Source organism: Rattus norvegicus, chromosome 16 (genome assembly GCF_021556685.1).
Source record: "Rattus norvegicus strain SHRSP/BbbUtx chromosome 16, alternate assembly SHRSP_T2T, whole genome shotgun sequence".
Classification (NCBI taxonomy): domain Eukaryota; kingdom Metazoa; phylum Chordata; class Mammalia; order Rodentia; family Muridae; genus Rattus; species Rattus norvegicus.
The window spans coordinates 73,388,392-73,401,065 of record NC_141549.1 but is presented as its reverse complement, the minus strand read 5'-3'; the positions used below and the strand labels follow the sequence as shown (position 1 = coordinate 73,401,065).

The 12,674-nt window shown below is 46.1% G+C and overlaps 1 protein-coding gene and 1 long non-coding RNA gene across 1 annotated transcript in view; both read right to left on the bottom strand.

Moving 5' to 3' along the window:
- The window catches only part of Erich1 (glutamate-rich 1), a gene marked incomplete at its 5' end in the record, with an annotated part of 52,793,804 nt that overhangs the window by 10,263,298 nt on the left and 42,517,832 nt on the right, over window positions 1-12,674 (bottom strand).
- LOC120097505 (uncharacterized) overlaps window positions 8,540-12,674 on the bottom strand; it is a 97,413-nt gene continuing 93,278 nt past the window's right edge. Inside the window, exon 6 of the long non-coding RNA XR_015640426.1 lies at window positions 8,540-9,910. This is a non-coding gene — a long non-coding RNA (uncharacterized LOC120097505). The remainder of the gene's footprint in view (window positions 9,911-12,674) is intronic.

Genomic DNA, 12,674 nt, shown 5'->3' with positions numbered 1-12,674 from the left:
AGAGTGTAGTCAAGTCAATCCTCAAATAAAAAAGCTCCTAGCTGCAAGCACTGTCACACAGACACAAGCACACACAAGTACATGCACACACACACACACACGCACGCACACACACACTGTGCCTGATATTTACTGGAGTTCAACAGGCCAGAAGGAAAAGAAACCCTGGAAAAGAAATACATAAAAGGTGGGTAAACACGTTCCTGTTGGTAAGTTTACCTATGAGGAAAAATAACGGAAAACTGGGATTCTAACACCAGAATGGAGTATTCCAAGCAAAGAGCAGACACCTCCCACTGCATGATCAAAAAGATCACTGTCTTTCCTTCTTTTCCTCTTCCACTAAGAGGTTTCGGTGAGGAAGACACAATAGACCACATAAAATCATCAGTTCATCCTTCCACACTCAAATGCTGGGAGCTCCTGGCATTTCTTCCTGAGCCTGTAGCGAGTTCCCTAGAGAGAAGGGACAGATATCACCTCTGGAGAAGTCACATGTGACAGAGCCTGCACTGGGCACTCTTCATGGGCTGCATCTGCTTCCCTAGTTGTGCCGTGACAGAGAAACACACAAGATCCTGAAGTTTTAATTCCTCCATTCAGAAGGGATAGCCAAGGCTACCCACCCATGAGAAAGGAAACAAGGGGTCTTGCTCCAAGGAGACCCAGAGCTAGAACATAGACTGTGAGTTTTCCGGAAGCTCATGGGTCCTCACAACTACTGGGGATCCTGAAGTGCTCCATCAGAATATAACAGCCTCATTCCGAGCCTACAGATGTATCAATATGGTCGATCTCTGAGTAGTTTTCCATTTCCCTCGCCGTTTCTATTACATACCACACCTGCCAGCCAGTCTTCATGGTCAAACCACATCGCCCAGGCATGCACATTTTCACATTGGTATTATATACCATCTAGTCATTATTCACCAGGTAGGAAGCAGCCCGTGAGTGAGTGCCAACGTACTATTTCCAAGTCTAAGGTAGACCACCCCAGTAAGCGTCAGCCACATGCTTGGTGATGAGCAGCCAACCGAGCACCAAGAGTGCAGAAAGCCTGTCCACCCTGCTTTTCACAGGGTTCATCACTTGTGTCAAAAATGAGTCTTTAGTGAGCATCCTGAACGAATGGGGTGGTGAAGAGGATGCTGTGACCTGAGAGGGTATGGGTTAGGAAGCATTGTGTGTGTGTTGTTTGTAGTTTTGATATGGCGTCAGGATGGCCTCAGACTTGTGATGCTTGTTTACCATCCTCTGCTCCCTACACACACACACACACACACACACACACACACAACCACATACACAGATACACACACAGAGATACACAGACAAACACACAAATACACAACTACACACACAACCCCACACACACTACCACACACACAGACACATACACACACACAGACACACGCACAACCACACATAACCACACACACACCTGAGTCTCACAAAGCTGTTTCTCAGATTTCCCCCTTTTGGCTCTGTGTATGGGCTCCGACACAGGAGAGCAAACTTCTCACATGCTTGTAGCATCATGACAGAGTTACCATTTTCTGAAGGGCTGGATATGCTGTACATCTGCAATTCTTAAACTTTATTAATGGTTATTAATGTTTTGCAACAACCTCGGTGTGCAGATGAGGCAACAGACTTGGAGAAGAGACATCTTCAGATTATCCAGCAAATTAACCTTGGAGCAGAAGTGGATTCTCTCTGTTGTGCCCCTGAGAAGTGGAAAGCCTGGTGGAGGTTGGACACACACACACACACACACACACACACACACACACACACACACACACACCCTCTGCTAAATCCTCAAAGAGACCACACCCACATCTACCTGTGCACTTAGAACCAAGAGAGGCCTTTCCCTTCTCCCTGACACAGTATTTCCTTGTTCCTGAGGGCTGGAGAAATAAGTTCAGACCAGTCAGGCCCAGCTGAGCCTTCTCACTCTGCCTTTGTCTTTCCGGCTGCTGGTGCTGGGGCGTCTACAGGAGTCCTGGGAGTTTTCTCACCTGGAGATATCCTTCCCTTCTTTTCTCCTTCCTTCTCTCCTTCCTCTCAGGCTCCCTTCCCAGCCTCCCTTTGGGCAGCTCTGCCTCTCTTCTTTACAACGGGAAACCTGGGGAGGGGAGGGAATTACTCCTCCACTCCCACTCCCTACTCCCATATCTCCCCACACCCCTCCCATGCTCTTCCCAAACCTGGGGAGATGCTTTTCCTCTCCACCCCCCAGGGCTTCTCCCTGCTCCACTTCCCCAGCCTTCACCGAGAGGCTGCCAGTGAGGGTTTTCCATTTAATTTCATTTTTCATCATTTTTACCCCTTTTGGATGGTTCACATCTGAGGGTCTCAGTGGATTAACTGGCCAATCAGATTTCATTATGAGCCCAAGTAGTTCTTATCATTAAACCTGTAATTTATTTCTTCTGTGTTTCATAAAATGTGAAATATTACCGTTCTCCGGAAGCTTGAAGAGAGCAGGGATGCCCCATTAAGTTCGACACTGCTCCTCCGTAAGAGGCCCTAATTATATGTGAATTTTTTTTTAACAGCTAAGTTTCTACTTGCAGATGCTAACAAAAGAAATAAGCTTTTAATCCAAACATAATTAATATGAATTACCTCCCCAGCACACACTGGCTTTGCACCATTAAACTTAATTTTTGTTTTGCATGATAATTGTGTTATCATTACCGTTTATAGGAGAATGCAGGGCCCCTCTCTTTGTTTTCAGTCAAGACCAAAGGGACTGGAAATGACTTCCCGCCCCTGGGTTAGTCTAAAGTCTGTCTGCCAGCTTCCTGATTGGTCCCTGACTGGTCCCTTGCAGACCCTATGACTTGAGGGACCTAGGACCATGTGTCATACTGTCTGTCAGCCACTGGGCTTGCTCCAGCAGAAAGGAAAAGTCAGTGCTTGCTGCTCAGGAAACAGGCTGGGCAGAGGACGCCTCTTCCTTTGTCATCGTTCTCATCATCATTGTAATGGTTATTATTGTTCCTAATAGTAATGAATACCACTCGGGTTCTCCACAGCAGTGTGATCCAGCTACCCTGCCATTGGTTATCTCTCCCAACTATGTGGGGATCATAGATCTGAATTATTCAACCAGAGCCCCAGAAAAAAATCTTAGATTGGATACCAAAGCCCCAGATTTTATTACAGTTTCCATTAAAGAGCCAGTGGTAAGGCAATTTTCTTGTGTACATGAGACTCTGGGTTTGATCCCCGGCACATACACACACATGTGTGCACACACCGCTCACACACACACACACACACACACACACACACACACACACACAGTGAGTGAGAGAGAGGGAGAGGGGGAGGGAGAGGGAAAGGGAGAGGGAGATTGGTTCTGTAAAATTTTTCTTTTACTAAGGACTGTGGCCAAGGCTGATTTTTTTTTCAATGTTGCAGACTTTGGTCTCTTTATCTCCCATTCTGCTTTCTTCTTCTTCTTCTTCTTCTTCTTCTTCTTCTTCTTCTTCTTCTTCTTCTTCTTCTTCTTCTTCTTCTTCTTCTTCTTCTTCTTCTTCTTCTTCTTCTCCTCCTCCTCCTCCTCCTCCTCCTCCTCCTCCTCTTCCTCCTCCTTCTTTCCTCCTCCTCCTTCTTTCCTCCTCCTCCTTCTTTCCTCCTCCTCCTTCTTTCCTCCTCCTCCTCTTCTTTTCTTCTTCTTCTTCTTCTTCTTCTTCTTCTTCTTCTTCTTCTTCTTCTTCTTCTTCTTCTTCTTCTTCTTCTTCTCTCCTCCTCCTCTTCTTCTTCTTTTCTCCTCCTTCTCCTCCTTCTCCTCCTTTTCCTTCTTCTTCCCTCCTCCTCCTCTTCTTCTTTTCTCCTCCTTCTCCTCCTTCTCCTCCTTTTCCTTCTTTTTCTTCCCTCCTCCTCCTCTTCTTCTTCTTTTCTCCTCCTTCTCCTCCTTTTCCTTCTTCTTCTTCCTCCTCCTCCTCCTCTCCCTCTTCCTCCTCCTCCTTTTCCTCTTTCTCCCCCTCCTCCTACTTCTTGTATTGAGAAGAAAATTGGGAATACTCTTCCTTCGTCCATCAAAAAGTTATTGGAAATCTTTGCTGAACTGGGTACTGCCAAAAAAGAAGACCTCCGATATCACAGAATTTGCCATCAAGTCGAGGGAAAGAGGAGCCAAATCCCAACAGTAAATTGCAACACTTCGGAGGGCAAATAGAGGGCCAGTGCTCCAGTGAGTGAAGAAAATAATTTGTAAGGGGGCTAGGGGAGCACCATGTAAGAACTAGATAGAGCCTTTGAAGTAGGAGCCGGATAATGGGGTGATGCAGAGAGGTGGGTGGAGTTGGTAGGCATAGCCTGGAAGCCAGACCACACAGAGCCAGTCAAGGAAGGTAGGGGACTGTGGCAAGCCAGGGAGCAGCCAGAGTTTGGCTAGAAAGGTCGTCTGGAGCCAGAACACAGAGCATCCTGAGGGCTGGACCAGATAATAAGACTGAAGGAGATGATTTTAAAATGGTAGTGAGGTGGGGTGGGGTCTTGAAAGGTGGCATCTTCAGCCAGTCAGTCTGTTGGCAAACTGAGGGAATCTTAAATTTAAAAGAGCCCCAGGAATGGAAACCAGGAAAAGAGGGCAGCACCAAGATAGGATGCCTGGATAGCAAAAGAGAAAAAAAATCACCTAAAAGAGAATCCATGAGACTTGGAAAAGGAGAGAGAACAGAAGACAGAATAGCTGTTAACTCAATTTTTAGTTTGGCAGAAATTGTCACTAGACCCCCTGCAGTGACTCAGGTCCTGTCACAATTGTGATTTGCCTAACTCAGACTCATACCTGAAGCTATAGGCTTCTACCAGCTAGAACTACTATTAGTGTTTTGCCTTCTTGATATCCCCCCACAACTGTACAGGATGCATTTACATATGGTTGGACAAAGGAAAAGACACTGAAGTCCCGAAACTTTTAAACTGTGCCATGTTTCCAGTGGTCAAGAAAAACCACTGCTCTTCAGATCTTTTTCTCAGCAATATTGTTTTAAAAGTTATGATGGCAGGGCTGGGGAGATGTCTCAGTCAGTATAGTGCTTGCGTTGCAAGTAAGAGGGTTGGAGTCCAATTCCTAGAACCCCCATAAAATAGGAAGTTCCCAACCGATGACAGTGCCCAAGGTTTTCCTCTGTCCTCCACAGTCATGTGCATATAAATATGCACATGTATATACACACACACACGTGTTATCACACGCACATGCGTGTGCACACATATATAATCATGGTGACAATAGTAAGCAGCACCAGGTAACGTCACAATCAGCTATCACAGGTGTCCTTGTATGCTGAGGCTGTGTGGCTGGGAGGCCTTTCTGGTAGCCCTCTCATTCCTCTTTGGGAGAGGGGGAGAGTGCAGAGTGGAACTACTAATGACAAGCACCCTGGTCCATAAGACTAAAGAGTCTGTTGGAGCTTCCGCAATAACATTGGCTCCACTATTCCCAATGATCAAGCTACCGTGTTGGATATTCTATCATTCAGAGAGGTTCTAGCTTCAGGGGAAAACATTCTGTGAAAGCAAAACTCATCAATGACCCAGAGCCATGCACAGGAACTAAGTTTTTAGATTAACGCCAAGATCCATTTACGAATTGTGCCCTTGATCCAAAATAACCCAGTGAAGCTCAGTAGCATAGTCAATATAAATATTTCAGCAGACTAGAAAGGAGGAAAGAAAGTATCGGCTATGGCCCACTAACACACACAAGTAGAAATAAAATGTTAAAAGGGAGCGAACACCTATGCTCCAGTGGGAAAAGTCTAGCTCACACAGGGGGAGAGTCAGACCATGGAGGTGGGAATAACCCCAATGCTCTGCCCTGTTCAGTATGACATGGACACCATGCACACTGCCTAAAAGGGAAACTGAGTTAAACAGCATGGATCCAGCAAGTGCCCAAAAGCATGACATAGCAGTCAGACACCAATGAGCCCTGCAAACATACAGCAGCAATCTATGAGGTGGACAGAAGCATGACCTGCAGGGCTAAGTACACACCTACAGAATCAGAATCCAAGAGCTGGAGGCCTGGGAGGAAGGAGCGGGAAGAACTGAGTAGAACTAACCATCAGCTTCAAGCCAGTGAGAGGTGCCCTTCATTCAGATCCAGACCCAGCTGCTCTTCTCCACGTTCCCTGAAGAATGAAGGCCCCGCACGGTGCTCACTTAAATGTAACAAGAAGGTGCCATATGCAGATCTGTCTCCACAGCACCGTGGACTTTTCAAGCTAACAGAAGACAAGTTTCCTTGTCTGGGTGGTTTGAACGTATCTGCCTGTCTCTCACACCCCAGCAGCAGCCTCCTTCTAGATAGTGACTTGCCTTGGCCATATTGCTTTTGACATGTGGTATCTCAAACACCCTAGGAGGCAAATCGAGGAAGTGACCCCCAAATATACTTTTAGCCTCTGGGCATCCCAGCTGTAGAAACCCGGTTTCTAAGCTTGGTTGCTGTGATGCTTAATTTTAATTGTCAGCTCGATTGGATTAATAAATGCCTAAGAGATCAGTAAAGCACACCCCTGGGTGTTTCCAGTGACAATGGGATCATAAGGACTCTGACCAAGTCAACGAATTAATACCTGATGGGTTCCCAGTGTGATGGCATTACTGGGACTTAGCGAAGGGCAGAAGGCAGGGCAGAGTTAGAGGAAGTAGATGACTAGAGGGCTTTACTTGCCCTGGCTTCTTCCTGTATGGTTGCTCCTCTGAGCCCAAAAGTAAACACTCTTTGACAATCGCTTCTGATGTCATGATGTTCTGCCCAAGCACCAGGGGCCAAGCTGCCATGGATTTAACCCTCTGAGAGAGCCAAAATAAACTCTCTCTCTCCTTAAGTTCTTCTCATGGGCATTTTTTTTCCTCCAGACAAAAAAAGTAACTCATACAGGTCACATTGTCAGTGGGGACGCAGCCCACCTGGAATAGAACCTCATCCAAAAATATTTTCAAATATACCCTACCATCAACCTTGTAAAACCTCTTTGGAGGCTCAGCGGGATAAAGGCATTCGATGCTCGACCTAGTAGCCTGGGTTCAATTCCCAGGACACGGGATGGTAGAAGGAGAGAACCTACTCCTGCAAATTGTCTTATGGCCTATGCATGTATGCATGCGCGTGCACACACACACACACACACACGCACAAGCACGTGCACGCACACACACATACACACAGACAGACACACACACACAGAGACAGACAGACAGACAGACAGACAGACAGACAGACAAGCAAGCACAGGGACCTGAGTGCAATCCTGAGAATACACATGCAGAAAAGCTGAGCCCAGTAGGGGGCATTTCTGATCCCTGTGCTCCTACAAGAAGATGGTAGTCAGAGATAGGAAGGTCCCTGGAGAGTGGCACTATTAGAGGGTGTGGCCCTGTGGGAGTAGGTGTGGTCTTCTTGGAGTATGTGTGTCACTGTTGCCTTAAGACCTAGCTTCCTAGCTGCCTGGAAGTCAGTATTCTCCTAGCGGCCTTCAGATGAAGATGTAGAACTCTCAGCCCCTCCTGCACCAGGCCTGCCTGGATGCTGCCATGTTCTCACCTTGATGATAATGGACTGAACCTCTGAACCTGCAAGCCAGCCCCAATTAAATGTTGTCTTTATAAGAATAAAAGCAAGGTCCCTGGAAGCTCAAAGGCCAGCATGTTTGGTATAATCACAGCAGCAACAAAGAGACTCCATCTCAGATCATGTGGAAGATGAGGACTGACAGCTGATGCTGTCACCTGACTTTGACCCTTGTATTAAGGCATGCACACACCTGCAAATTACACACAGAGTCACATCAGACACACACACACACACACACACACACACACACAGAGACAGACAGACAGACAGACAGATGGAAGACTCACATACATATACACACAAATAAACACAATGCAAAACTTTATTAAAAAAATATATCTAAAGCCCCTTTGAAGAAAAGCACATAAACGAGAGAAGAATAAAGAGGAGTTAAAAAATAAAAGAAAAAGATATATTGAAAGGAAGCTATAAAAGGTCTCGCCGGAGCATACAAAGAGCTAGAGAAGCCAGGCTGACTCCTGTACCCTCGGGCGGAGATTCTGCCCTTCTTCCATTCCTGACCTTCTCTGGGTGGTGGAGAATATGACCAAAAGGAAAGAAAGGTCTATTTGGCTCTCACTTACCAACCCAGACTGTTGCTTTCATGGGCAGGAATAGTTTTTTCTCCAAGCTGACCTCTATCATGGAAGACTCCCTAAGTGGAGGATTTGAGAGGGGACAGCTCTAGAGACAGAGGACAGGTCACCTGAGCTCTCTGGCTCGTTCACTCAGCTCTGAGACTGGGAGGAATCCGGTGCCTGGCCGTGGATCTCCCAGGAGGATTGTTGAAGCTTCTACACTCAGAGATGAAGTCCTGGCACACTCTTAACTATTACCCGGTCGTTTATTGGTTCATTTGTTTTTGTTTTGGGTTAGTGTCTTAGTTAGGTTTCTATTCCTGCACCAAATATCACGACCAAGAAGCAAGTTGGGGAGGAAAGGGTTTATTCAGCTTACACTTCCACATGGCTGTTCATCAGCAAAGGAAGTCAGGACTGGAACTCAAGCAGGTCAGGAAGCAGGAGCTGATGCAGAGGCCATGGAGGGATGCTGCTTACTTGCTTGCTTCTCCTGGCTTGCTCAGCTTGCTCTTTTATAGAACCCAGGACCACCAGCCCAGGGACAGCACCACCCACAATAGGCTGGGTCCTCCCACCTTGACCACTAGTTGAGAAAATGCCTTACAGCTGGGTCTCATGGAGGCATTTCCACAACTGAGGTTCCTTTACTGTGATAACTCCAGCTTGGGTCAAGTTGACACACAAAACCAGCCAGTACAGTTAGTATACAGTATACATAAATTGCATTATGGCATTTTCATATTTTTTCCATTGCTCCTCCCCCTCTCCTCGTCTCCCCCTCCTCCTCCTCCTCCCCCCGCCCCCGTTCCCTTCCTCCCTCACCCCTTGTACCTATCCATGCCCAGTAGTCTCCTTTCCGTTTTTATACCACAGGTGTCGTTGCTTCCCTGCCTTCCTTAGGTCCTCTTTTCCCTCCCATGACCCTTTTCTAGTCTCATGGTTTACAGCCACACTCAGGTGCACAGAGACCAAAATGATAAGCTAAGATCTTTAGTGAGAGAGAACATTCTGTTTCATTTTGGAAGTGGTAAGCTAGGGTTTTTTTTTTTTCCCAAATTCACATCCATACTCTGAAATTTTCATCATACTATGAGAATTATTAGCGACCACATCCTTTGCCTATTATATATCCAATTGTATAAACATTTTCTTCCCTCATAGAAAACACGAGAACTTGGAGAAGGGTGATTAGATCAAAATACAATGGCATATAAAGATGTCATAATGAAACCCAGCACTTTGCAAGCCAATTGTAAAAAGTATTTTACAAGACGAAAAGCAAACACATTCTGAAACTCGCATTATAAACTTGTTTATACAGAGATCTCTGTAAAATTATTTAATAAACTAATATAGAAATATTGAAGACTTCCTGGAAAATACATAAAATAGAAAAATCTTTTGCCGTCATTGCTAGCCACAATTTTCATTTTTTTCCCTTTTAGTCCTTTCTGTGTATTTTGATGGACATTTTAACGTAACAACCATTCAATGCATTACCACTTTCCAAAGCTATCCGATAGAACAAATGCACAAGGGGGCTAAAGATACATCTCAGTAATTAAGACCACCGTCTGCTCTTGCAGTCAGTTTCAGGCACCCACGAGGCAGCTCACCACTGCTGGTGACTCCATTTCTGAAGGACCTGGCAATCTCTCATGGCTTCTTCCATAGACACCGGATGCACGTACCACACACATCTAGTGCAGACAAAACACTCCTATACATAAAATAAAAATAAAAAAACATCTTTAAAAAGACCATCAACACTCGAGGATGGTAATAGATGTTGAGGATTAAGAACTTCAGGTGTCATCTATGGGTTATCAGAACCTTGGTGCTGATCGCATAGGAAGCCCTTCCAGAAACCACATCACCCATGCTGGAAAAATACATACTTAGGAAAATGCTGTCCATGACCCTTCGTGTGGTAAGTGCATGTGCATGTGTGTGTTTGAGTCAGGGTCTCACTTTGTAGCCTCAGCTGGCCTGGAATTTGCTATGTAGGTCAGGCTGGCCTCTGGCCTCTAACTCTTAGAGACCCCCAGAGTGCGGGATTAAAGCCACGTGTCACCGTGCCTGGCAATGACTTCAAAGTTTTATTGAAAATATGTCTACATTTTTCATAGGATTCTTTCATATTCTTTAAGTTGCTTCATAATAAACCTCTGAGAAGACGTGTCCCAGATTCCTTAGCCATTCTGTTTGCATTCGGTTAGCTTCGACTTTCTGTTTAATAAGGGAAAACAAAGCTTCGCTGAACTTTCACCTTGTAGGTGGATGAGAGGCACAGGTGTTCAGGTTTCCATGTCAGAGCAGCCCCAGACGAGGAATTGCTGGACCAAGGGGCAGAAATGTTGACGTTCATCACACGCAATGCCAATTTGTTTTTCAACAGGTCCATATCCATTTTCACTCTCCAACAGCTTGTGACAAGTGTCCAACCGGAGTGAGGCAAAGGGCCAACGGGCTAAAAGTGGGACTGCTGACGGCTTCTTTCAGCGGCCTTTGTTAGCACACCTCCAGTGACATTCGGGGCAGTACTAGGTCTGGTGCCAGACCCTCCCCTCTCTCCCTCCTGTCTCTTCCTCTGCCAGCTCATGAAACACGGACTCCTGGGGAACTCAGGTTTATCCCATGTCCCTGAATTCTGTTTCACAGAATAAAGCACAACCAGCACTCCATATTGCTAGCAGAAACATGAAGAGCTGGAAAATGTTTAACAGTCAGAAACTCCAAGGAGGAAGCCCATGGTTAGTAGTCTTTGTTACTTGCTGTGGTATGAATACTTTCAGTTGTGGGAAGGTTCAAGTTAGCAACCTACCAATATGATGTCACTGAAGTGGGGGTTGGGAAGATTCGTGTACAATATGCCACTGCCTGTGTGTTGGCATAGCCACAGTGGTGGGACACTGGATTTCTCTTCTTTCCTACCTACATGACTTCTTAACCTTGTTTCGATTCTTCTCCTGATCTGACTACACCTAGCCAGTACAACAGCGACCTTTCCTGGGTACATAACCAACAGGGTTACAATCCTGGCCATACCCCTCCAATACCAATGTTACACGTGGTTGGAGCCTGAGCCAGATTTCTACAGGTTCTGGACCTCTTCTCCAAAACACTCAAAACAAAGGCTCTCACCACTTTGCCAAAGAATCGAGCTAACTCTATCCCCAGCAAAGTGACGGCACTGGTCTGTAGAGAAAAATGCTTTCAAGATCCACAGTGGGCCATGCCAGCAAGAATAAGCAAGGGTAACAGTCTGCAAGCTGGGGTCTCTGTTATGAAGTCTAAATGAAAGGGGCTGATTACTGAGGGGCATAGTTTGAGTGGTTTCAGATTTTTGATTGATAGATTGGGAGATGTAATCATTTTTCCTACTGCTCACGTCCCTTCCCATAAAGAATAAACACATAAGATGGCATATAGGGGATTTCCCCCAAAAGTTCACTTAAAGGACACGCGTTGCCTTACTGCTCACACACCCAAAACCAGTTTAGGCTTGGTGTGCATTTCTAGTCTTCATCCTGGCTACACCAAGAATATACTTAATAGCGTCCTCCTTAGTCTGAGAGTTACTGGGAGCAGGAGAAATCTATACCATTGTTCAGAAATGGGGGTATGTGTAGTTTAACTAAGAGAAAGTCTCTGAAGTTGCTTGGGGGATGCACTGTTTGGTGAGGGGTGTCTGTGTGTGCGTGCGTGTGTGTGTGTGTGTGTGTGTGTGTGTGTGTGTGTGTGTGTGGACTGGGCAGGTGAATAAGGAGACTGCCAAGAGCATTGTTATTAGAAGGGTGCGTGTATAATCAAAACCAAATAGGGTCCAAGGCTAAAGTATCCCCTCTCCTCAAGGTTTCTGCTTCACCCATTGCTGAGGTCAATGGGATTCAATTGCCAATTATCCTTGCCCACCTACATGGAACTCTGTGCCATCAGCTTAGGTTGACCTTGCTGTGCTGCTGGTCCCTCCCCATCCTCTCTGCTCTGGCTACAGAGCACTGGCTGTCTGGACTCACATACTTTCTCCCCGTTGGTATTTACCAGACTCCTGACCTTGTGTTTTGTCTCCAATTTCCCATCCAGTAAGTACCCCGATGGATCTAATAACAAGTACAATTTCCACATTAGCAAACCACTGTGGATGTGATCTTGAAATCAATCCCTCCTGCTGCCCCTTCCAAGCCTTCCCCTAACTCCCACCGCCACCCCCACTGAGAACTTATGGTTCCACAACCCCACAAGCTAGCCCTGAATGTGACCGTTCCCACCACCAGATAATTGTCTTCACTGTGCCTATAATACGCTGTTGGTCAGAGACTCTTAACCTCAGGCTGGAGGCTATCAGACACCCATGCCAAGCTCTTCAGTGGAATGTCTTGCCGCGTACTCCAACCATCAGACGAGATAATCCATGAGCGCCTGTTCCAAGATGACACGAGGGAGTCACAAGAGTCTTTAATAACGCAACTGACACAAAGCTA